General features: G+C 47.9%; 1 long non-coding RNA gene and 2 pseudogenes across 1 annotated transcript in view; 1 reads left to right on the top strand and 2 right to left on the bottom strand.

Annotated features, from left to right (window-relative positions):
• The window catches only part of LOC144283935 (uncharacterized), a 315621-nt gene that overhangs the window by 265054 nt on the left and 26823 nt on the right, over positions 1-23744 (bottom strand). The gene's annotated exons all lie outside the window — the stretch shown is intronic.
• On the top strand, positions 6342-7582 carry LOC144285091 (RNA-binding protein 4B pseudogene; annotated as a pseudogene).
• Positions 13382-17589, bottom strand: LOC144285090 (adenosine deaminase pseudogene; annotated as a pseudogene).

The raw sequence follows: 23744 nt of genomic DNA, 5'->3' as shown, positions 1-23744 counted from the left end.
AGCTCAGAAGGGCTCAGGCGGTGGCTCCGCGGAGGGGGCCTATGGGGCAGGAGCAGCTGGCTGGGGGGCTTGGGCCGGAGGAAGAGGCTCCGGGGAGGAGGCTGCGGGGCGGGAGCAGCTTGGAGGGGCTCGGGCGGAGGAAGAGGCTCCGGGGAGGAGGCTGCGGGGCGGGAGCAGCTTGGAGGGGCTCAGGCGGAGGAAGAGGCTCCGCGGAGGGGGCTGCGGGGCGGGAACAGCTTGGAGGGGCTCGGGCGGAGGAAGAGGCTCCAGGGAGGTGGCTGCAGGGCGGGAGCAGCTCGGAGGGGCTGGGAGCGGCTCCGCGGAGGGAACTGCGAGGCAGGAGCAGCTCGGAGGGGCTCGGGCAGAGGATGAGGCTCCGGGGAGGGGGCTGCGGGGCGGGAGCAGCTTTGAGGGGCTCCGGTGGAGGAAGAGGCTCTGCGGAGGGGGCTGCGGAGCGGGAGCAGCTAGGGGGGGCTCGGGCGGTGGTTCCGCGGAGGGGGCTGCGCAGCGGTGCAACTTGGAGGGGCTCGGGCAGAGGAAGAGGCTCCGGGGAGGGGGCTGCGGGGCGGGAGCAGCTCTGAGGGGCTGGGGGCGGCTCAGCGGAGGGGGCTGCAGGGCGGGAGCAGCTCGGCATCTTAAGCAGAGGAAGAGGCTCCACGGAGGGGGCTGCGGAGCGGGAGCAGCTGGGGGGGCTCCGGCGGCGGCTCCGAGGAGGGGGCTGCGCGGCGGGAGCAGCTTGGAGGGGCTCGGGCAGAGGAAGAGGCTCCAGAGAGGGGGCTGCGGGGCGGGAGCAGCTCGGCGGGGGCTTCGGTGGCGGCTCCGCGGAGGGGGCTGCATGGAGGGAGCAGCTTGGAGGGGCTAGGGCAGAGGAAGAGGCTCCGCGGAGGGGTCTACGGGGCGGGAGCGCAAATCCAACAGCGCAGGCCCCACAGCACAGGGCGCCAGGACACAGCCCAGGATCTGGCCTCCCCCGGGACAGGCAGAGGCCCGGAGGGCCCAGGACAGCGAGGACGCTCCTGCCCCAGGCTGAGCAGATCAGCGGCCCCGCCCTGGAGCCTCAAGGCCCTGCAGACCAAGAGCTTTGTAGTTACTGCAGGAGCTGACTCCAGGGCTCCAGACCTGCTTCCGCCACTGCGGTTGTTACTCCAGGGGCCTCACGGGGTAAACAACCCCCACTGAGCCCTGCACCAGGCAGGGGGCAGAGCAGCTCCCCCAAGTGCTAACACCTGAGAATCAGCACAACAGGCCCCTCCCCCAGAAGACCAGCTAGACGGACAACTTCCAGGGGAATTCAAGGGACTTAAAGTATACAGAATCAGAAGATACTACCCCGTGGTTTTGTTTTGCTTTGTTTTGTTTTCTTTTGTTTTGCTTTTTTTAATTTTTTTTTATTTATTTATGATAGTCACAGAGAGAGAGAGAGGCAGAGACACAGGCAGAGGGAGAAGCATGCGCCATGCACCGGGAGCCCGATGTGGGATTCGATCCCGGGTCTCCAGGATCGGGCCCTGGGCCAAAGGCAGGCGCCAAACTGCTGTGCCACCCAGGAATCCCTTGTTTTGCTTTTGATTTCTGTTTGCTTCCCCCACCTTTTTTTCCCTTTATTCCTTTTTCTTTCTTTTTTTTCTTTTTTCTTCCTTTTTTCTTTTTTCTTTTTCTCTTTTCTTTCCTTCTTTCTCTCCTCTCTTTTTCTCCTTTTCCCAATACAACTTGTTTTTGGCCACTCTGCACTGAGCAAAATGACTAGAAGGAAAACCTCACCTCGAAAGAATCAGAAACAGTCCTCTCTCCCACAGAGTTACAAAATCTGGATTACAATTCAATGTCAGAAAGCCAATTGTCAGAGAGCTGGAGAAAAGACAGCAAATAGATCCTACACCCAGCAGAAGAAGAGGGTTAAAAACGATTTGAGCAGAACTCAATGAAATAGAGACCAGAAAAACTGTGCGACTGATCAACAAAATCAGGAGTTGGTTCTTTGAAAGAATTAGTAAGATAAACCATTAGCCAGCCTTATTAAAAAGAAGAGAGAAAAGCCTCAAATTAATAAAATCATGAATGACAAAGGGGAGATCACTACCAACACCAAGGAAATACAAACGATTTTAAAAACTTATTATGGGCAGCCATATGCCAATAAATTAGGCAATCTAGAAGAAATGGACAGATTTCTGGAAAACCACAATTAACCAAACCTGGAACAGGAAGAAATAGAAAACCTGAACAGGCCGATAACCAGGGAGGAAATTGAAGCACTCATCAAAACCCTCCAAAGACACAAAAGTCCAGGGCCAGATGGCTTCCCTGAGGAATTCTATCAAACGCTTAACGAAGACACCGTACCTATTCTACTACAGCTGTTTAAAAGACAGAAAGAGATGGAGTACTGCCAAACTTCTTCTATGAGGCCAGCATCACCTTAATTCCAAAACCCAACAAAGACCCCACCCAGAAGGAGAATTAGAGACCAATATCCCTGATGAACATGGATGCAAAAATTCTCAACAGGATACTAGCCAATAGAGGCCAACAATATATTAAGAAGATGATTCAAAATGACCAAGTGGGATTTATACCCGGGATGCAATGCTGGTTCAACACACGTAAAACAATCAATGTGACTGACCATATCAGCAAGAGAAAAAACAAGAACCATCTGACCCTCTCAATAGAGGCAGAGAAAGCATTTGACAAAATAGAGCATCCGTTCCTGATCAAAACTCTTCAGAGTGTAGGGAGAGAGGGAATATTCTTCAGCATCTTAAAAGCCATCTACGAGAAGCCCACAGCAACTTTCTCAATGGGGAAGCACTGGGAGCCTTTCCCCTAAGATCAGGAACAGGACAGGGATGTCCACTCTCACCACTGCTATTCAACATAGCACTAGAAGTCCTAGCCTCAGCCATCAGGCAACAAAAAGGAATAAAAGGCGTTCAAATTGGCAAAGAAAAATTCAAACTCTCCCTCTTCGCAGATGACATGATACTTTACATAGAAAACCCAAAAGAGTCCACCCCAAGATTGCTAGAACTCATACAGCAATTCGGTAGCGTGGCAGGATACAAAATCAATGCCCAGAAGTCAGTGGCATTTCTGTACACTAACAACGAGACTGAAGAAAGAGAAATTAAGGAGTCAATCCCATTTACAATTGCACCCAAAAGCATAAGATACCTAGGAATCAACCTAACCAAAGAGGTAAAGGATCTATACCCTAAAAACTACAGAACGCTTCTGAAAGAAATGGAGGAAGACACAAAGAGATGGAAAAATATTCCATGCTCATGGATTGGAAGAATTAATGTTGTGAAAATGCCAATGCTACCCAGGGCAATTTACACATTCAATGCAATCCCTATCAAAATACCATGGACTTTCTTCAGAGAGTTGATACAAATCATCTTAAGATATGTGTGGAATCAGAAAATACCCCGAATAGCCAGGGGAATATTGAAAAAGAAAACCATAGCTGGGGGCATCACAATGCCAGATTTCACGTTGTACTACAAAGCTGTGGTCATCAAGACACTGTGGTCCTGACACAAAAACAGACACATAGATCAATGGAACAGAATAGAGAATCCAGAAGTGGACCCTCAACTTTATGGTCAACTAACATTCTACAAAGCAGGAAAGACTACCCACTGGAAAAAAAGACAGTCTCTTCAATAAATGGTGCTGGGAACACTGGACATCCACATGCAGAAGAATGAAACTGGATCATTCTCTTACATCATACACAAAGATAAACTCAAAATGATGTAACATCTAAATGTGAGACAAGATTCCATCAAAATCCTAGAGGAGAACACAGGCAACACCCTTTTTGAACTCGGCCACAGTAACTTCTTGCAAGATACATCCATGACGGCAAGAGAAACAAAAGGAGAAATGAACTATTGGGACTTCATCAAGATAAGAAGCTTCTGCACAGCAAAACTGAAAGACAACCTACAGAACGGGAGAAGATATTTGCAAATGACACACCAGATAAAGGGTTAGAAACCAAGATCTATAAAGAACTTATTAAACTCAAAAGCAAAGAAACAACCAATCCAATCATGAATTGAGCAAAAGACATGAACAGAAATCTCACAGAGGGAGACATAGACATGGCCACCAAACACATAAGAAAATGCTCCACATCACTGGCCATCAGGTAAATACAAATCAAAACCACCATGAGATCCCACCTCACACCAGTGAGAATGGAGAACATTAACAAGGCAGGAAACAACAATTTTTTGTCTGCTTTTTATTTAAAAAATGACCATGATTCTTTGGGAGGTGATACAAGATTGCTTTCCAGTCAGATCATAATTTCCACAATTTCTGTAATAACTATAAATTTGAAAGTTTCTCACTCTCCCCACCCCAATTCACTTTTGGCACCTGTGTGTGAAATGTCACTTCCAAAAAAAGGGGGAAAATATGCTGAATACTGGGTTTTCATCACACAGTACTCCTTTCGTGAGGAAAAATGTTCTGGTTGCTAAATTGAGAATATTGATACAAGAATGCTTAACAATATCTCATCAGTAAAAGCCTTTTTCTAACCAACTCTATGGCTGTCTCAGAAGAAAATTACATAGAAATAGCAGCCAATTCCTAGAGGTAAAAAGGCAATGGCTTATCTTCTCCTTTTCCACTTCTCCTAATTTTACATTTAAAATTAGAGCAAATCTATGAGAGGTAGCAGAAGGTCTGGCACAGGCTCTGGCTTCATGATTTGAAAATACAATTTCAACTCATCACATTCTTCAGAAGAACTCATTATACTTAAAAGAAACACACAAAGAGGCTCTCTTCACCTCTGCATGCAGAGGTTGACCAGAAGGACATACATTGGTTACCAACAGAGAAGGATGAGCCTACGATCTGGCAATTAGGAGATGGTGTATCCAAAGATATAGTCTTGACCTGGTTAGAAAACTGTGTCATTTGTAAAGTATATTACTCTTGAGTCTTCACTTACTTGCTAAAAAGAAGCTTCTACACAAAAATCAGGATGCCACAGGAGAGAAATAGCTAACACAGGCTATAGTTGGCTAATATTTAAATACAAAGAATTCAACTTTCATTTTTCATATGTGTGAAGGGTTTGTGAGCTTGTTACTGACCTATTTGGCCCAATTCATATTTATTTTTATTTTATCCACCGTGCTTCAGATCCATGGGGTATTGCCAAAAAACTTATCCCAAAAATCTCTCAGTTTTTATTAGAGCTTAATGGATTTATTTGAATACTTCTGTTAAGCTGATAAGAGTTAGGGAGAGTCTTATCCTACTCCCTTCCCCAAACCTAATTAGACATTTTTATTTCAAAACAAAAGATGGTGATATTATAAAACTAGGGAGGGAAATAAGATGCTATGACAGTACACTTCTTTTTAGTTAACACTTATTTCTTACCTATAGCACTACGTATGTGATAAAACTTTTGGGAAGGAGAAGGGAAGAAGGAAATTCCAAAGCCTCCCAACAAAGTAGCCATTCCAATGCATGGACAAGGGCTTATTTCTCCTGCCAGCCACTGATTCACAAATATTTTCCCCTTTTAAAGAAGTATGTGTGAATGAGGTTGGGGAGAGCAAGGAACACATCAAGGCGTCAACTATACTCTTCTCTTAATGAGCCCGCCCTATGTCCTTAGTGGCGACTGACTTCATCCGCCATCTTGGCTTTCATGGTAAGCAACACCTTTCTTTAAAACTTTTCTTGTTCTTGCTGCTTTTCTTGCCCTTCTTGTCTTTGTTCTCGGACATGTTTTTGGCTCTGATTTCTCTCATTAGGTCAAAGAATACCTTGTCCACATTGGCTCGCGTTTTAGCTGATGTCTCCACGTACTGCACACCCCACTCCTCTGCTTTAGTCCTTGCCTCTTCGATGGGCACCTGCCTCCGCTCCTCTAGGTCGGACTTGTTTCCCATGACAAGCAATGGACTTGCCTTTTTTTTTCTGGACCACATATCCATAATGGACATACAGTGCCCAAGGCCCTCAGATGCAAGAAAATATCGTCCTTGTCTATGCTATACACCAGCCAAGTAACAACTGCTGCCACATCCTGGGCTCTCCTGGAAAGAGAGGTTCCTATAGACACTGGCGTGTGACCGTCCACATCCAGCTGTCCATTGAGCCTTGGGAGGCATAGCTACTGAGGTCTCCTCAATGCAGGAGAGAGTCGAACTTGAGGCCGCGGGCTTATCCCACCTGCAGGGGAGGTCTCCCCTGTTCTTCCTCAGTCCCTTGCTGGATGCCACAATACCAGAGAAGGTCAGCCCTCCCCAGTCCCCTTGGCTATGTAGGGAGCCCCCATGACATCAACTGAGTGAACTGCAATGGAGTTTGTCTACTTTATGGATGGTATGAGCACCATGCTACAGGGGGGGAGCTCATGTGGAATATTTATGTCCCTAATAAAGGACACAACCCACCCAACAGTCAGCAGTAGAAGCCAAGCTTTAGGCTGCCATTTAGCTCTGGATGCCCTGGTCAGCAAATGGTTCCATCAGCACCTCTTACAAACTCTTGGGCCACTGTCTAAGAGTTGTTCCTTTTAGGGTAAGGAACTCAGGGCACTCTTGCCTCAGAGATACCCCAAATATAAATCAAAATCACAGATGTCCCCACATGCAGTAAGGACACAATGCAAGGCCTCCCTGGGACACCACTTGTCCTCCTTGGTGTTCCAACATTACAGATCGTGGCCAGACGCTCATTTTGCTTCTCAGGATACATAATGCTGGCCCTACAGGAGGGACTCAATAAGTAAAATCCCACCTCCCCTGGAGACCACAAGCAGCCAGTGGAACTGAGAGGCACACACTGGTCTCCTCAAACAACTCCTATTTAAGCTTCAAGGTGTCAAACGGGCCTCCAGTGGAGGCCATCAGGGGCCTTGACAACACAGAGTTTCAAGACAAAAGGATGCACGTGCAGTTATCCACAAGCCGACTTCGGACTGCCCCTGGGATGGGAGACCAGAGTGGCTGCTATCGGCGTGGGAAAGAGGGGCACTGGTCCAAAGAGTGTCCAGTAGATCGCACAGGTCGTGTGGCGGACTTTACTGAGCAGCATAACGGACAGTATGGAGCAGTGCGCTCGCCGTACACCCTGGGCTGCGGGGAACCCACGTGTTACAACGATGCATATGGAGCATCGACTCCTAGAAGCGCTACCGGGTCCGCTCTTATGAGGCAGTGGCGGCGGCAGCAGCAGCCTCTGCGTACAACTGCGCGGAGCAGTCCATGTCCCATCTGCCTCACGACCAGAGCACAGCTGGGACCAGTCACCCCAACCCCACTTCTGTTGATCCCTATGACAGACACCTGTTGCCGAGCTCAGGGGCTGCTGCCACTTCGGCTCTGTGGCTGCTGCCGCTGCCAACACCTCGTCCTACTATGGAAGGGACAGGAGCCCCCTTCGTCGTGCCACAGCTGTGCTCCCCACGGTTATGGGCCAGAGAGTGAGCTGCCGCAGGCCTCAGCAGCTGCACGGATTCTCTGTATGGCATAGCCCAGTGTGAGCGGGAGCACATGTGGACCGAGCACGGTGCTCAGCCTTTAGAAACTGGAGGTAGGGTCATTGCGGACTGAACCCTGGGCTGCGGTCATATATGAGAACCTGCTCCGCGTGTCCCCTTGCCACGATGTTTCCATTGCTTCGTGTTTGAGTAAACAAAGGAGTTTGTGACCAACTGTGTTTTCTTTCTTAATTTAATTCTTATCAGTTGACTTTTCTTTCCTCTTGATACTAGTCCCTGTAGCCTTTCACTCCGTTCCTTATATTCTCAGCCTCTGAGCAGCCCTAGGTAAGGATTATGCTGGCATCCCCTTTTTCCTGTACCGTGGATCCCCCTCTTATCTTGCTTTCCTTAGGAATTGAGCCCTTCTCCCTGTCTACCTGCAACATCTCCTTTCCCTTTAAAATGACCATGTAGTGGCACGAGACCTTTTACTCTTCTGTTAGCTCTGGGCCCTAACGTTGAGGCTAATCTTCTGAAACTGCTAGGACCATTGGGGTTTTGGGGGTGGTAGTTGTTTTGTTTGTTTTGCTTTATGTCTTACCTGTGATCGTGGTACAGCATTAGCTGAAATTTAGCCTTGTTTTATTTCACTCCTCCCACTTTTTAAAAAATATTTTGACAAATAAGCGTTTCTAACACTTAAAAAAAAGTGAGAGAAAGAGGGAGAGTACGAGCAGGGGGAAAGGCAGAAGGAGAGACAAAGCGTTCCAAGCAGCCTTCTTGCCGAACATGCAAAGCTTGGCATTTGGCTTTATCCGACAACCAAGAGATCATGACCTGAGCCAAGATCAAGGGGGATGCGTAACCAACTGAGCCACTCAGATTTTATTGATTTATCCATGAAAGACACAGAGAGAGACAGAGACACTGGCAGAGGGAGAAGCAGGCTCCATGCAGGAAGCCCAATGTGGGACTCGATCCGGGTCTCCAGGATCACGCCCTGGGCCGAAGGCAGGTGCTCGACCACTGAGCTACCCAGGAGAGGAAAAAAGGGGTTTCTGAGGCAGAGCAGCATAAAGAGACACAAGGAGACATGAAATTATATGGCTTGCTCACACAACGCTGGTAGTGAAGTATGGCTGAAACCTCAAAGGCTGCAGATGGAGTGTTAATATGTTTTCAATGACGCATTTACAAGTTTTGACTTATTCTATAGTCAAAGAGTGAGTTATGAGCAGACGACATGATTCTTTCTGTATTTGTATTCAAATTAAAAGGGAATGGAAGAAAAAAATAGGGAGATTACTGTCTCTCTAATTTATTTGTTACTCCTTGCTGTTTCTTAAACTTCAGAATAGAATTACTACCATCATTTTTTTTTACAGTTTTTTTAATGTCTTTTATTTTTAATTCTTTTAAGTAATCTCTCTGCCCAACATAGGGCTTGAATTCATGACCCTGAGATAGATAGAGTTGCATGCCCTACCAACTGAGCCAGCCAGGAGCTCCATTATTCATTGATTATCTTCATAACTACAACTTTTTATATTCTTTGTTTTCCTCATCATCACTTAGCTGCTTTGTTTTCTTTGCAGCCTGTTCCACTAAGGAGCAGTTGGTGGCCTCTCTTATTCTTTAACTTGAACAAACAGAAGGAGTAGCAATGTAAAAGGGTCCAGGGCCAACTTGACTTCAAATTCTTCCTCATTTCCAATGTGTCTTACAAGACCTCTCTTTTTGTTTCATTCTCTAGGATTAGAAGAAAGCCTTTGTTGTAATTTTAGTTAGCCTTATTAATGACACCTTTCCTTTATTTCAAATATTTGAGAATGTTTATATTATATGTAGGGATGAAGTTGAAGCCCACTGTTTGGGAGCCAAGACTGTATAGGAAAGACAGTATATAATACTTTGTGATATGAATGATTTATCTATCTCAGATTTCAGGTTACTGTTAACACTATTCTAAAAAGACAGTATCCATATATAGAAACATTTCTTATCGATAATGTTTTATGTAACTAAGTATTATGAAGATGAGTCCTTTTTGGTTTGATCTCTTTTTCCCAAATTAGGAATGAGTATTAAGATTTAGCATCAAGTTTATGATATATTTGAATTTTTGCTCCATGCATGCAACTTAATTTTTGTAAGTTAATACTGAGTTTTATAATATTAAAAACGGGTGTCAGCCTCACATGCCCAGCTGGTGACAATGTGGGAAGCTAGTAGGGATGGGTCAGCTTAGAGCAAGTTAAGTACTGCATGAATGTATTCCAATTCAAAAGAAGAAAAACCATTCTGTCTGCCAAACAAAATATATTCTGAAGGCTGGCTGTTTTGTAATACTTGATCTGAAATTTTTGGGGTCTGAAATTTATAAAAGAATTAAATTATAAAATGCTAAATGGCTTGCCTTTATTATGAAGTAATCAGTTACTTTATTTTTTTATTTATTTATGATAGTCACACAGAGAGAGAGAGAGACAGAGAGAGAGAGAGGCAGAGACATAGGCAGAGGGAGAAGCAGGCTCCATGCACCGGGAGCCTGACGTGGGATTCGATCCCGCGTCTCCAGGATCACGCCCTGGGCCAAAGGCAGGTGCCAAACCGCTGCGCAACCCAGGGATCCCAATCCGTTACATTAAAATCAAAAGAGAAGAAGAACTGGGGGTGGTGGAAGGGGAGGAGGGCGGGGGGTGGGAGTGAATGGGTGACGGGCACTGGGGGTTATTCTGTATGTTAGTAAATTGAACGCCAATAAAAAATTTAAAAAAAAAGAAATAAAGCAAATATCATGAAACCTAGTTATTACAAATTGCCATCTGTATTTATAATAACATTGGTAGCAATTTTTTTCTAATAAGATGAGTGGAATTTCCTTGATTATAGGTTTATTTTTATTATTTTCTATTTTGAAACGGCCAATATGCTTATGAGTAAGATTTGTGTGGTCAGCTTCTGTTCTTTCATAAACTTCAGATAAAAATCATTTTAGCTGTAACCAAAACCTGAAGTCTTTAAAAAATGGCAGATGTTAATTTAAAAACAGCATATACTAATTTAGTTTGCTGTGTGATTATGGTCTAATGGAAGTTTCATAAGCTTTCTTTTCCCCTAACTCAGAAAAGTATATGTCAGAGTTTTGGAGTATGTCCTTAGCCAAGAATTTTATCCACTTAACATATGTTTACAAACTTATATAAAGCAAAAAAGAATGTAGGTAACTATAGTGAGCAAGAAATATAGTTTTGCTCATATTATCTGATGTTTGCCAAAAGAAGAATAAAAGATGTATGAATTAAATCATACAGAGAAAAATACACGTTTGAGGAAATTCAACAAGAAACAGATATCCCTGAAAGAGAACTTGGTAGAGCCCTGCAGTCCCTCGCCTGTGGTAAACCAACACAGCGGGTTCTTACAAAAGAACCCAAGTCCAAGGAAACAGAAAATGGCCACAGATTCACAGTTAATGATCAGTTCACATCCAAAGTACACAGAGTCAAGACTCAAACAGTTGCTGCCAAACAAGGTGAATCTGACCCAGAAAGGAAAGAAACGAGGCAGAAAGTAGATGACGACAGGAAACATGAGATCAAAGCTGCTATCCTGCGGATAACGAAATCCAGAAAGAAGATGCAGCACAGTGTGTTAGTAGCAGAGGTAACTCAGCAGGTGAAGGCTCGATTCTTCCCAAGTACAGTTGTTATTAAGAAACCTATAGAAGGACTTATTGAAAGAGAATATTTGGCACGAACACCTGAGGATTGCAAAGTATACACATATGTAGCATAAAATGCGTTCAGAAATTTGATTTATCCTTGGACTGTACTCTTCGCATGGACTGAGAAGTTCTTTTAAATCATTAAATATTAAGACGACCATCTCTTCTATTAAATTACAGCACATGTTCTAGACCATTCAGATCAAGCCTTTACTCCCTTTGAGAGTTTTCAACATCAATTGATTGAGCTTCAGGCTTTACAGAGTTTATCCCTGTAGAGATCATCTCTTTTTTTTTTTCTGGTTCTTCAAAATTTTATTAACAAAACCAGGGAGAGGGGAGGCAACAGTGAGCAAACTGCACAGTCCCACCCAGGCACAGAGAACGGAGAGACAGAGGGACAGACAAGGACAGAAGAAAATCCTGAGACCCTCTGATACCGGCAGCGGGGTAGTCAAATGGTGGGTGGGCACAGGGAGAAACTCAGGGACCACTGGAGAAACAGATGAATGGCAGAGCAGCCAAACGGGGGATTCGGGCGGCTCCCGGGCCTGGAATGCAGAGCGTGGGGACTTCGGGGCCAGTGAGGCTCAGCGGTCAGCACTGGAGCGCGGCTCGGGAGTGAGCGGGTCATGCTGGATCGTGAGGTGCAGCGTCAGGGCCAGTGATCCTGCCCGTCAGTCCCAGCCGTGCGAACGGTGCGTTCCTGCTCAAACAGCTCGTCCGGCTTGTACCACGTGTGCACACGCTCCAGGACCACTCCAGCAGCCGCAACCTCTCCCAGCAGTAATGCGGGTACACTGGCGTTTGGGCAAGAGGCAGAAGTCACCCGCGAGCTAAAGACATCACGCACAAGAGGACACCCACATACCTCATCAGCTGGCACTTCGGGGTCCCGGGAGTGCTCGGGGCACAGCACCTGGAGCCGTTTACAGTATGTCTTGCTCTAAGGGTTGTAGACATCACAGAAGAGTCGTGTAGCTCCCTCAATGTGTGTGGGGTACGTGGACCCAAAGGACGTCTGGCTCTCATACTTGGCAGCAGCGCTCCATGTGGCGCAAGGCAACACGTGGGTTGATAGGGTGCCCGCAGGAGACGCAGAAGATCTGCAGGTCCGTGTCATCACTGTCACCCTCATTGCTTTTCCAAACAAGGGCCTGTTCTGGGATTGTGGGTGGACATGAAATGGGGACACTTGTCGGCCCATTTCACAGAAGCCTCCAGAGCTCTGCTACTATCGGTGGGTCCACCCCCCAGGCTTCCTTGGCCTCCCACCTTCCCCTCCAGCCTTGCCACACTTTCAGTGTGGGCTACGGGGGCTGCTTCCGTACCCCTGTGGGGGCAGTGGGGTGAGTGGGGTCACCGTGGATCCACAGCTGTTCTGAGGTATGGATGCCTGGTGTGGGAATGCTTCCCTGATGCCACATCTTCCAACCTCCCCCAGCCCATGAGGCAGCTTGTGGATTCGACTGGCCTTGCCATCTACCCCGGGCAGGAGGCCAGGCTTGCCTTTGCTCCAGCCCCAAGTGGCCAGGACAGAGGCAGCCTTGGCTGCCCCACTTTGTCGTGGACAGGCCTCTGACCTGTTCACATCCACTCTCTCCGGGGAAGCTGAGGGGAGCCGTACAGAATCCTTGTTCCATTGCATCATTACTGGAGTCTTGGGGCAGCTGCTAAAACCACTCGGTTTTAGTATTCCATGCAGGGAGTGGGGCAGTGTCCCATGGTGGGCTGGCCTGGGACCTTGTGCTGTGCTCCGTTCTGTCACCCAGTCACTGTAGATATTTTCTACCTTCCTGCATAACTCAGGTTCCAGGGTACGTGATCTGTTCTCGGTTCCCTTAATAAACAAAGTCAGTCCTCCAAAAAAAAAAAAAAGAAAGAAATATGATCATCTCCTTTTTTTTCCCCCAACAATACCAGCCTTTGAGTTCTTTATTAAGCACCAGATTTTCACATGCATCATTATAGGAGGGAGGCTTCAGATTCAACCAGACTCTGGCCCGTAGTCAGGAGAGATGTGGTGTGCTGAGGTATTCCTGTGTCTAGAAACAGGCACATGGCTTCAAGAGCAGCAGAAGTTGACTATGGGCATCATCGTCTTCCTTGAAAGAGTAAAGGTAAGTGTCGTTCAACCCAGGGAACTGAGGCTCCATCCCCAGGGGGAGGGCTTGGAGAAGTGGCCATAATGTCTTCAGGGATGCTGCCCTGAAGCATCCAAAGATGACATCCCATAGGCTTTAGAGAGCAGATCAAGAAGCTGCTTCTTTTCATCTTCTGGGAGGAAACTAAACTTTGCCGCATTGGTGTTCAGTCTCTTAAACTCCTCCTCGGCAAAGTCCATGCCCTGTTTGGGCATCTGGTAATCCGTTCCAGGGTGGACTTGAAGATGAGTGGGTCATCCGTGTTGAGGGAGTAGGTAGCCTGGTCATGTTTGAGCCGAACCACTGCATGCTCCGTGTCCGAGTTCCAGGGGCCTGTGAGGTAACGGGACCAGGGGCAGATCTCGAAGTGCATGTTTTCCTGCTGCAGCCTGTCATAAAGGGCCTCGTCCTGCAGCGTGTGGTAGCCATGGCCCAGCCTCTCCATCTTGAGCGTGTCCACAGCCTCTTTGACCACCTCCGCTGAGCCCACTCCCCTGCATGCACAGTGCGGTGGATGCCTCTCCTCACAGCCTCCTGGTAGCCCTTCACGTGTCCCAGGAAGACACTGCTCCCTTTAATGGTCTCGTCTCCTGCCAGGTCGATGGCCACCACAGTCTGCTGGTACTTCGGACACAGCTCCACCACCTCCAGGGGCCAACTGGGCTGGTGGCGCAGGTGGCACAGGATGGACCTCACTTTCACCTTGAAGTCCCGTTCTCCCTCCTGCAGGCTCTGGCTCACCAGGGCCACCACCTCCCCTAGGATTTGCAAAATCTCTACATTAAAATTGATGTGGCAGTTTTAATACAATGTATACGAAATAGTCTAAAATTTACAATACCGGAAAACATGATTATTTTTTTTTCTCCTAAAGTTGAAAAGCTTGGAATGTATGTCCAACAGTGAGGTAAAACATTTTGTCTCTCAATTTAAAGAACTGTGCAAGGATAACATTCAAACACATTCAATTAGGGCACTTTTCAGTTTGACAGGAATAATGAATTACTGTAGCCAACAAGGCACAGTTAGAAAATGCCAACATTTCAAGTCAATAAGAACAAGGCAGATAATATCAAGCAAATCTTTTAAAAAACTTTTCTTTTGAAACAATTTCTTTGAGTTCAAAGGGCAGTTTGCTTCACGTGACTGTAATTTCTTGTGCCAGGGAGGAGTCTGCCCTAGAGAGCATCGGAAGGCAGCCACTCACTCATTCCTGCACATTGCAAAAGGGCAAAGAAATAAGGTCCGTGGAAGGCGCTACTCCCACGTGGAGGATGGAAGGCACTACTTTAAGTTTTTTCTTGTTTGGGGTTTTTAAAATCACGCCACCAGTGTTTGTTGCTCACACTCTCGTGCACGGCCACAGTGGCCCCTCGGCCTCCTGAGGTGCACAGCCGAGCCGTCTCCCCTCAAGGACGTGTGTCCCGTGTGCCTGGGCCAGTGTGGCTGTGTCCAGGACGCAACAGGGAGGCAGCGCTCCACAGGGTCCTGGGGCCATCCAGGTTGTGCCAGGGTCTCACAATGGGCTGAGTTGGACATAAAAGCAAACCTGTAAAAAGAGCAACAGCGTCAGGAGTCCCTAGAGAGAAGACCCTCAGCCACAGGACCTATCCTCCTGCCGGGGCCCCCCATCTGCAGCCAGCACCCCCTCTCATGTAGCGGACCCCCCACCCCCTGTCCCGCCTCCCAGGGTGAGTGGGGAGGCTGGCATGGGTTTTGAAGCAGGAGCTCTGCCAGGAGTCTTGCGACAGGCTAGGCTCACAGAAGATCATTGACCGGACCCTGTTGTCCATCCTGACATGGGCTGGAATCCCAGCAGTCTACACATTGGGACACTCAGAGGCTCTGAGCATCAGTCTCAGGGCACCATAAGATTAGATCCACGCTTGTGTTTGTCCCGAATCTTAATGATGTTTCCACCTGTCTTCAACCTGACACCTGCAATCCCTCCTCCCTGCCCCGCCCTCCCACTGGCTGTGAGAGGATGCATCCTGAGGTCTTCACTATACTGACACCTCACTAGCCAGATAGGATGTCCCCTGTCCTCATCCCATGTGCCACTCCATGAGGACGGCCTCCCATTCATGTGCTTGGCAGGTTCACTGGCATTTGAGTGGATGCACTGACCCCTGCCCCTTCCACCCCCAGGTAAAGTGCAGGGACTGTGGGGCCTTTGGACACAAGGCATCAAGCACCAGATGCCCCATAAAACACTGGGGCATGACCCTCGTTCCCATGGCTTTGGGCTCCAGGAGGCTGAAGGAGAATGTGGAGCCGGGGAGTCAGCGGGACCAGCGGCACCAGGCTGGGCTGTTGGACCAGGCTGAGAGGGAGAAGGCAGAGAGACGAAGGTGAGGAATGGGGCTTGTGACCCGAACGCCAGGGCTGACACGACAGACCCCGAGTCCATGTGCATGCACAGTGTGCAGGGCGGCTGCAGGCAGAGCCAGGCTGGGCGAGGCAGGCAGAGGAGCTCCCAGACTAACAGGGTCCACATTTGGGTGATGGAGCTGTCCCTGCTGATTTGGTGTGGGGTTTGTGGCTGGACAAGTGTCCCTGCACCAGTGAATGTATGGAGCTTGGCACATGCCAAGGCAGACCCTTTCAGACTCTGCATGAAACAAACTGCCTGGATGACCTGGTGGGTCACTGTAGTCAGGGTGGGGCAGAGGTGGGCAGAGAGTGGCTGAGGAGGGAAAGGACCAGGTTGGCCCAAGCCCCGAGCAGGTGTCTGGCTGGAAGCCAGGGAAGGGAGTTCCTTCTCCTTTCCCTGCTTTGATTTCTGGTGCAGGCAAGAAGCCGAGCAGAGGAAGGCCCTGCTCCACAGGTTCCCCAGGAGACCCCGGGAGGGGCAGAAGCGCACTTGGAAGGAAGACACGGAATCTTGTGACTATGTGAGGGTGAGTGTGTGCTGCTTCCCCGGCTGTGCCCTTGGGCACTCCCTGGGCTCCATGTGCCTCCTGGGGGAGGTGGGGCTCCACTTCCTCTCTGACCAGTGGCAGTTGAGCAGCGTGGTCTTTGCACCCTTTTTTTCCTTGGTGCCCATGATATTGCCTTATGCCTTGTATGTGTGTGAACCGTGGCTGGTTGGCATGTGATGGTCATTGGCGGGCACTCCTGGAGCACATACCACCTCAGAGAACAGGCCTCTGTCCTTCATGACACATTACCCCCCTGCCCATCCCCTCTCAGGAGCTGCCACCATGACTCTCCAGCATCAGGACTCTTATTGCCTCATGAGCATAGTGGATGGAAGAGCTGGTCCAATGGAAGAAGCATCGCTGTGAGGCAGGACTTTGCGTGTCCCCCCACAATGTCTCAAGGGCATCAAAAGCATCCAGTCATACCTTTGTTCCGGACCAGCCCCGCAACTGCATTCCCTACTCCCAGGGTGAGTCAGATCAACAGATCCCATCTTTTTCTTTCCCTGTTTCGGGGGAGGGGGTTGTTACTAAGGTCTTGGCCGTTAGTTGGTTTCTTTCTTTCTTTCCTGAGTGTTCATTTTGCCTTAGTGCTGGGGCCAAACTCATGGAGTCCCATGTGTTCTCTATTCCCACAGTGTCCACACATGCCGATGCCTGTCTACACCACCAGGAGGCCTTCTATCCCTGAGCCTGCCCTGCTGATGGAACCATGTACTGACAATCCAGTCATGAGTGTCTGGTCCCATTCCACCTCTCATCTCAGAAGCCCTCAAGTTAGCCTCAGCCCACCTGGTGGACCTCCTGGTGCCCAGGAAGTGCCGATCACTGACACCCCTCAGCCGGCTCGCCAACCCTGTGTCAGGGCTGACAGCCTGGTTGTGCAGCAGAGAGACAAGAGGCCCTGCAGAGTGTCCCTCGAGGGTCCCCAGGCTGGCTCCCAGGGCCATGGGCTGGGACACACCCAGGCACCACCCAAGTATCCTGAGGAGAACACCCGTCCCGCTGTCAGCAACGCATTGGCAGACAATTCCAAATGCCCCCCCCCAGGCTCCAGGCAAGAAATGTGCCCACATGCCCCTAGACAGGACCCTGAACCCCCGAAAGAAAGCGTGGTGGAGCCCCAGCCAGCACACCTGCAGGAGCATCCAGGAGGGCCTGTGGGGAATTCAGGGAATCTGTGTGCTCCAGGAAGCAGACATGCCCGTGGATGCACAGCCAGGCCCCCGCACCCCAGGAAGACACCTGCCCTCCAGCCAAGCAAGGGCCCCCAGCCCACACCTGCCACACCTCACTTGGAGACGCTGCAGCCATGCACCGAGCCCCCATGGCCGCACTCTGCACGGGCCCCCACTCAGCCCCTGGAATGGTCTTCACCAGATTGGACAGAAGCTGCTGGAGCTCCCGGTTCCTTGCAGCTCCCTCATTCCTTCCTCCCGAGAAGCCAGGCCCTGCTCACGGCCCTCCTGCCCCCCACCTGTTGAACGGAGCCTGTGTCTGTGGCCCCTGGAGTGTCCTCCACGGTGACCTACAGGTGTCCTCATCCTCAGTAGACACTGAGAGCGAATGAGCCAGCTCCTGGCCTCGGACATTGTCCTCCACCCCACTGCACCCTGACGGGGTGACTGCAGACCTCAGGACGTGGCCCCTCCTGGACTCATGTGGGGAATCAGCACTTGCTCAGCTGCTTTGGGTCCACGGTGTGCTGCCCCTCATGCCCCTGGGGCCCTGCACAGACACCCACCCCCCAAAACACACCTTGCACTTTTCTTTAGGGAAATCTGTGTGCTGTGGCAAAGGGTAGTCTTCCCTCTGGAATGTCAATTTTCTCTTCTGTAAATAGGTTTTCCAATAAATGGAGGGAAATTTGAATCAGCACTTGTTACTCCATTGGAAATAGAATCTCAGATGTTAATGTGTCCGTGGTGTACACATGTGTGCCTTTGGGGTTTTGGCATCGAGAACCCACTGTGGGCCCTGCAAATGGACATACTTTTTTCTCCTGAGATGAGTTTTTCTAGACTGTGGTGGTAGCTTTGTGGGAATTGTGGTGGGCAATATTTCATCTGTGCATTTCAGTTATTCTCAGCGTTAATTTAGATTTATGTGTAGTGTTTTATTTCCCTTAATAAAATATTAGCACCGATGAAATGCATCCATGTGTTTCTTAAGATTTTGTGTTCTTTTTTTTTTTTTAAATCTCAGCAAATCTGAAACTCTCTATAGTTAATTTAATTCCTCCATCCTTGATTAACTGAAACGGGACAACAGCTTGATAGTTTTGGGGGATCTGTAGACTTTGAGGGTCTCCTGCACAGCCAGTCTCCTTTGTGAAGTACTGCATAGGGAACATTGACCGTGTGCACCCTGTGAGGGAGCCCTGTGTACTGTATGGGCCCTGGGTCGCACATTGGTCTGTAATGGGATGAGTGGGTGGTTTCCCTCTATACATATTCTGGATCCCACTTTAATGTTGGATCATGATGCCTCCTTTCTGAGACCTGGGCAAGGAGATTTTTTAACCTCCTGATGATTTCCTAAGGAGGCAAGGGTGGACAAGTCGTCAAATACCACAAGACCAAGGCCACGGAGTCTCTCTCTCTCTCTCTCTCTCTTATTCTCTCTCAGTCTCTCTTTCTCAGGGATATCTCTGATATGGGCCCATGGACACAAAACAATACAACACCATGCCAAATGAGAACAAACCAAACCAAGCACTTCCATATTTGTATTCAGAGAATTTCTTTTTCTTTCTTTTTTTGTTTTTTTTGTTTTTTTTTTTTGGAAAAACAACTGACTGCTCTTTTCTCACTCCAGAGCATCTGCTTAAGGGTGTTCCCTTTCTCTGTGCAGATGCCTGTAGGTGGAGGGTAGAGGAGCTCCTTTATGAGCACACTAGGGTTTAAAAAGTCAGAATGCAGTAGAAAAGCCACAGTGTGTGATCCTTCTCCCACCCCCAACCCCTAAGTAACTCCCATTCATGCAATCAATATGTGACCTGGATCAGAGTCTGGCCCCTTGAGCCTCAGGCCCCTGTCTCATCCCATGAATGCCGCCCTATTGCTATCTCATGGCTTCTGAGGAAAATGCAGCTTCCTGGGCCCTCAAGAGATGCATACATGAATAGAAATATTCCCTACTTTCTGGAGCCTATGAAAATCCCAGAGGTCCAAAGGTATGAAGTTCTATCCTCACAGGGGCATGTTGGGATTGGAACTAGCAAAGTAGTCTAAGGATTCTTGGACTTGCAAGAATATAGGGCACAGGGGTGAGGAGGCAGGCAGGCTTGAGCAAAGGGCCTTATTCTGGGCTCTCCAGCACAATTAGGACTTCATGCGCTGTGGAGGGGATTCCATCCATGTGCACAGGATGACCACGAGAAAGGCTAGCGGAAGAAGTCCTGAGCAGGCCTGTTCTCCCCCTCTAGTCACCTCACTTGTCTTTTGCTTCCCTGCCATCAAAAAACCAAACCAAACCAAACCTAAAACAACCAAACACAACCAAACCAAACCCAAACCTATCTTCCCAAAGGAAAATCCACTCTCATCCAGATATGGAAGATGACAGAGTTATCTGAACAAGCTGGTATAGGTTATGGATATTAGTAATAGATGTATTTAGCACAGTTGGATGCACATTGGGTGAATCCTCCCTTCCTTCAGCCTTGGGGAAAAATGGGGCCACTTGAAGGTGAAAGGATTAGAAGCAGTGAGCAGCCAGCTTTGATGGTGGAAATGATGCTGAGGACCTAGGTCAGTGTGAGCATGTCTGACCGTGTCCTCATGCATCCCTCATCCCATTGCTTATCTTCTCTTTATATTGAAAGACCAATTGTCCAAACCACCATGGGTGGAGTGTTGGCAGCAATGTGTTTGGTCATATACAACCAGCACCGATTTGAAAACCCAGGGCACCTACACAAAGAAATGACAAACTACCATGTACGTCGATGACCTGCAGCCTTGCATGGCGACAGACTTCTTTTCAGGAAACTATGGGCACAAAATATATATTGAGAAGTCAATCCATAAACACGGATGCTTGATAATATTTGGAAATGCAAAGAGGCAATGAAATGCTTATATTTCAGGAGTTAAATGCATCCTGCCTGATTAGATCATGTTGATTGAATCACAGCCCCTTCACAATCCACCCCCACCTTTGACTGAAGAGCAGGTGCCTGGCAAGGACCCATCTCCCGCAGGGAATTGCTCCATATCCCAGCAACTCTAACTTGTCCAGACACTTTACTGTCATCCATCTGTGTGACAATCTCCTGACAAAGAAGAGGTGGGCACAGGATTTCAGATCACTTCCACTCCAATTTTGGTCCTTGCGTGACACCTCAGAAAGATATTCTCCACTGAATGAATGTGGGTTTTGAGGCTAACTAATGGGTGCTATGTAACAATTATATTCCTTTGGGGCACGATTGACTAATGCATTGTTGAAAGGTAATTAATGTGTGATTATGCTGATTCTTATGATTTGGGCAGCGTTCTCGTGTTCTTTCAAACTTTGGTCACATATACATGCATTTAATGTTTCCATTATTTCCTTTCAGAATGAATTATAACATTCACGAATCACAGTTATTAGAAAATAATGAGACAGTTTGAATTTTGTGGAGAAAATATCAGGGTTTCTTTAAATATTATTTATTCATCAGACAGATTGAGTAGAGAGCTAAGCGGATAGATCTGTGCCAGTTGGAGAGTGAGATGGAGCCTCTCACTGAGCAGGGATCCAGACTGTGCACAGAAAACTCCAGAACCAAACCACATTGTTGGAAAAGTCTTGAAAATGTCACTGAGTTGAGAGGTTGCCCTCAAGCAGACATTATCTAGAACACTCCAAGGGCAAAAGCAACCACATTGGAAGGAATTGGCAGCATCGGATTCCCTCCTGACGGCGGGGCTCTTCCTTATCCACCACCGTCTCCCGTCTGTGCACCCAGAGTGTCTTCACTCCATGCTCTTCCTCCGTGAGGGATTTCTTAAAATTCCATTCTCTCCCCGAGTTCCCTCCCTTGCTTATGGAGTCTTCAGGTTCCATGTGTCCTTCAATTCTTTGCTTCTGTGTGATCGCTGGCATCTGAGCCCCCACATGCTAGAGCCACCACGTGGAACTGATTTACTGAGATGTCTCCAAATGGAAAAAGCCCTAATGCAACAAAATGTATTGATTCCACATATATTCCAAATCGTGTATCACACAAAGTATCACTAAAAATTTTAAAGACAGCTATGGTTTTCTTTTTAATATTCCCCTGGCTATTCAGGGTCTTTTCTATTTCCACACAAATCTTAAGATGATTTGTTCCAAATCTCTAAAGAAAGTCCTCAGTGTTTTGATAGGGACTGCATTAAATGTGTGAATCGCCCTGGGTACCCTTGACATTTTCATAATATTACTTCTTCCAATCCGTGAGCTTGGAATATTTTTCCATCCCTTTGTGTCTCCCTCCATCTCCATAAAAGTGTTCTGTAGATTTTAGGGTATAGATCCTTTACCTCTTTGGGGAGGTTGATTCCTAGTTATCTTATGTTGAATAGCAGGGGTGAGAGTGGCCATCCCTGCCTTGTTCCTGATCTTAGGGGAAATGCTCCCAGTGTTTCCCCATTGAGAATGATGTTTGCTGTGGGCTTTCCGTAGATGGCTTTTAAGATGCTGAGGAATGTCCCCTCTATCCTACACTCTGAAGACAGGATTAGCTCTGTCCACTGCCAGAAGAGTGAATGCAATGGCTTCTTCAAAAGAAACTAAAACACTGTACTGAAACCTTCTCCTCTTGCCCTCTGGTAACAGGAGGCTAATGTATTTTATGTCCCCTAATCACTGCAGGGGTGGGGTTCTTTTCCCATTAAAATGAGCACTTTTAATAATATCACCGTGGAATGGATTGTTCTCATCTCCATGCCTTTACTGTGCTTCATTTCTATGAAGTGGAGAGGCAGAGCTAAGATGTGGTCCATCTGTGGTGTCTTCTATTGGAGCAGCTTCTATTGGGATGATGCACACCTCACGGGAGGAGGCAAGCTCCCTAGAAGCTGTTTTCTGTCTCCTGCCTGAGCTCAAACCTGCCACGAGACACATGCCCTAGGATATATCCTGCGAAAAGTCCTGACTTTGTTTTCTCCTGCTGGACAACACAAAAGCTCAGGAAGGGGAGTCAGGTAATCCTTCTGCTTACATTCACCCACCATGGCCAGGAACCTACCCTCCTTGTCAAGCTCACAGATCATTGATTGGATGTGGCCTCCCAGATTAAACCTCCATATACTGCCATGGAATCTACCCTTGGGGCTGTCCCCAAAATCCAATTGCAGCCCAGATTTCTATTGTGAAAACAATTCCAGCCTGACATTTTGCCACAGGTTGATAGAGCCAGGTCTCAACACATAGTAACCTGGAAACAGTTATGAGGTCCCCCTAGAACTCCATCCAGGATTGGCAATTCCAGTTTCTCAGGAAATAACTCACGAATCTGTGGATCCCTGAGTGGCTCAGTGGTTTGGCACCTGCCTTTGGCCCAGGGCGTGATCTTGGAAACCCGGGATCGAGTCCCACGTCAGGCTCAGGAGCCTGCTTCTTCCTCCTCCTGTGTCTCTGCCCCTCTCTCTCTCTCTGTCTATCATAAATAAATAAATGAATAAATCGATCTTTAAAAGAAAAAGAACTCGTGAATCTGGTCTGTGGGAGGCTCTGCAGATTCTTGGTCTGTCCTCATGACTAATAGACCTTGATATAGAGAGACACCCCTCGAGTGACTAATGGATACCTGGACAGGATGAGCATTGACGTCCAGACACCTAACCAGAGAATCCATCTGCTGACACTCCAGCCTCCACAGTCCCCACAGTGTGTTATCCAACCATCTCCCATCATCCTTCCTAGGGGTCTCTGCTAGCCTTGGACAGAGATGGTGTGCTTCTCGTTCAATCTACTCCCTCCCCCTTAATTTCTCATACAAGCATCTTCCTGGTCAGAGCTCTCATAATTGAAGAAACCCTGAAGAATAATGTCCCTATGTCCCATTGCATTTCCTCTTAAATGGCTGCTGGCGCTTCCCCTATATTGAGCCAGTGAGTAGGAGTGAGAAATTCCCATGGGGGGAGGATATGAATTTGAGCTGCAGGTGACCTAGAGGTGGCTGTGGAATTCCACTCAGGGGAAGCAGGCAAAGAAGCCTCTGTGAGGAGCCAGCCTGGAAATAAAATAACTGTTTCAAGGTTCTGAAATACTGGGGAGAAAAAGCCTGCACACCAAATTATATGTGGGAATCTTTTATTAAGAATAAAAAAACACACAACTTTGTAATAACATTTTAGAGCAAAAACAAACAAAGCAGATGCAATATTTTACATAACAATTTCAGAGAAATAATATCAACAAGCACAGAAAATGTCTTCTAGGAGAAAACATGGTGTAATTTGCAAAACTCTGGATGGGATCTTTTTCTAAATCAGAAATTCAGACATTTA

Source organism: Canis aureus, chromosome 15, assembly GCF_053574225.1.
Source record: "Canis aureus isolate CA01 chromosome 15, VMU_Caureus_v.1.0, whole genome shotgun sequence".
NCBI lineage: Eukaryota > Metazoa > Chordata > Mammalia > Carnivora > Canidae > Canis > Canis aureus.
The sequence above is the reverse complement of the archived record's forward strand: the minus strand, read 5'-3'. Positions and strand labels throughout refer to the sequence as shown.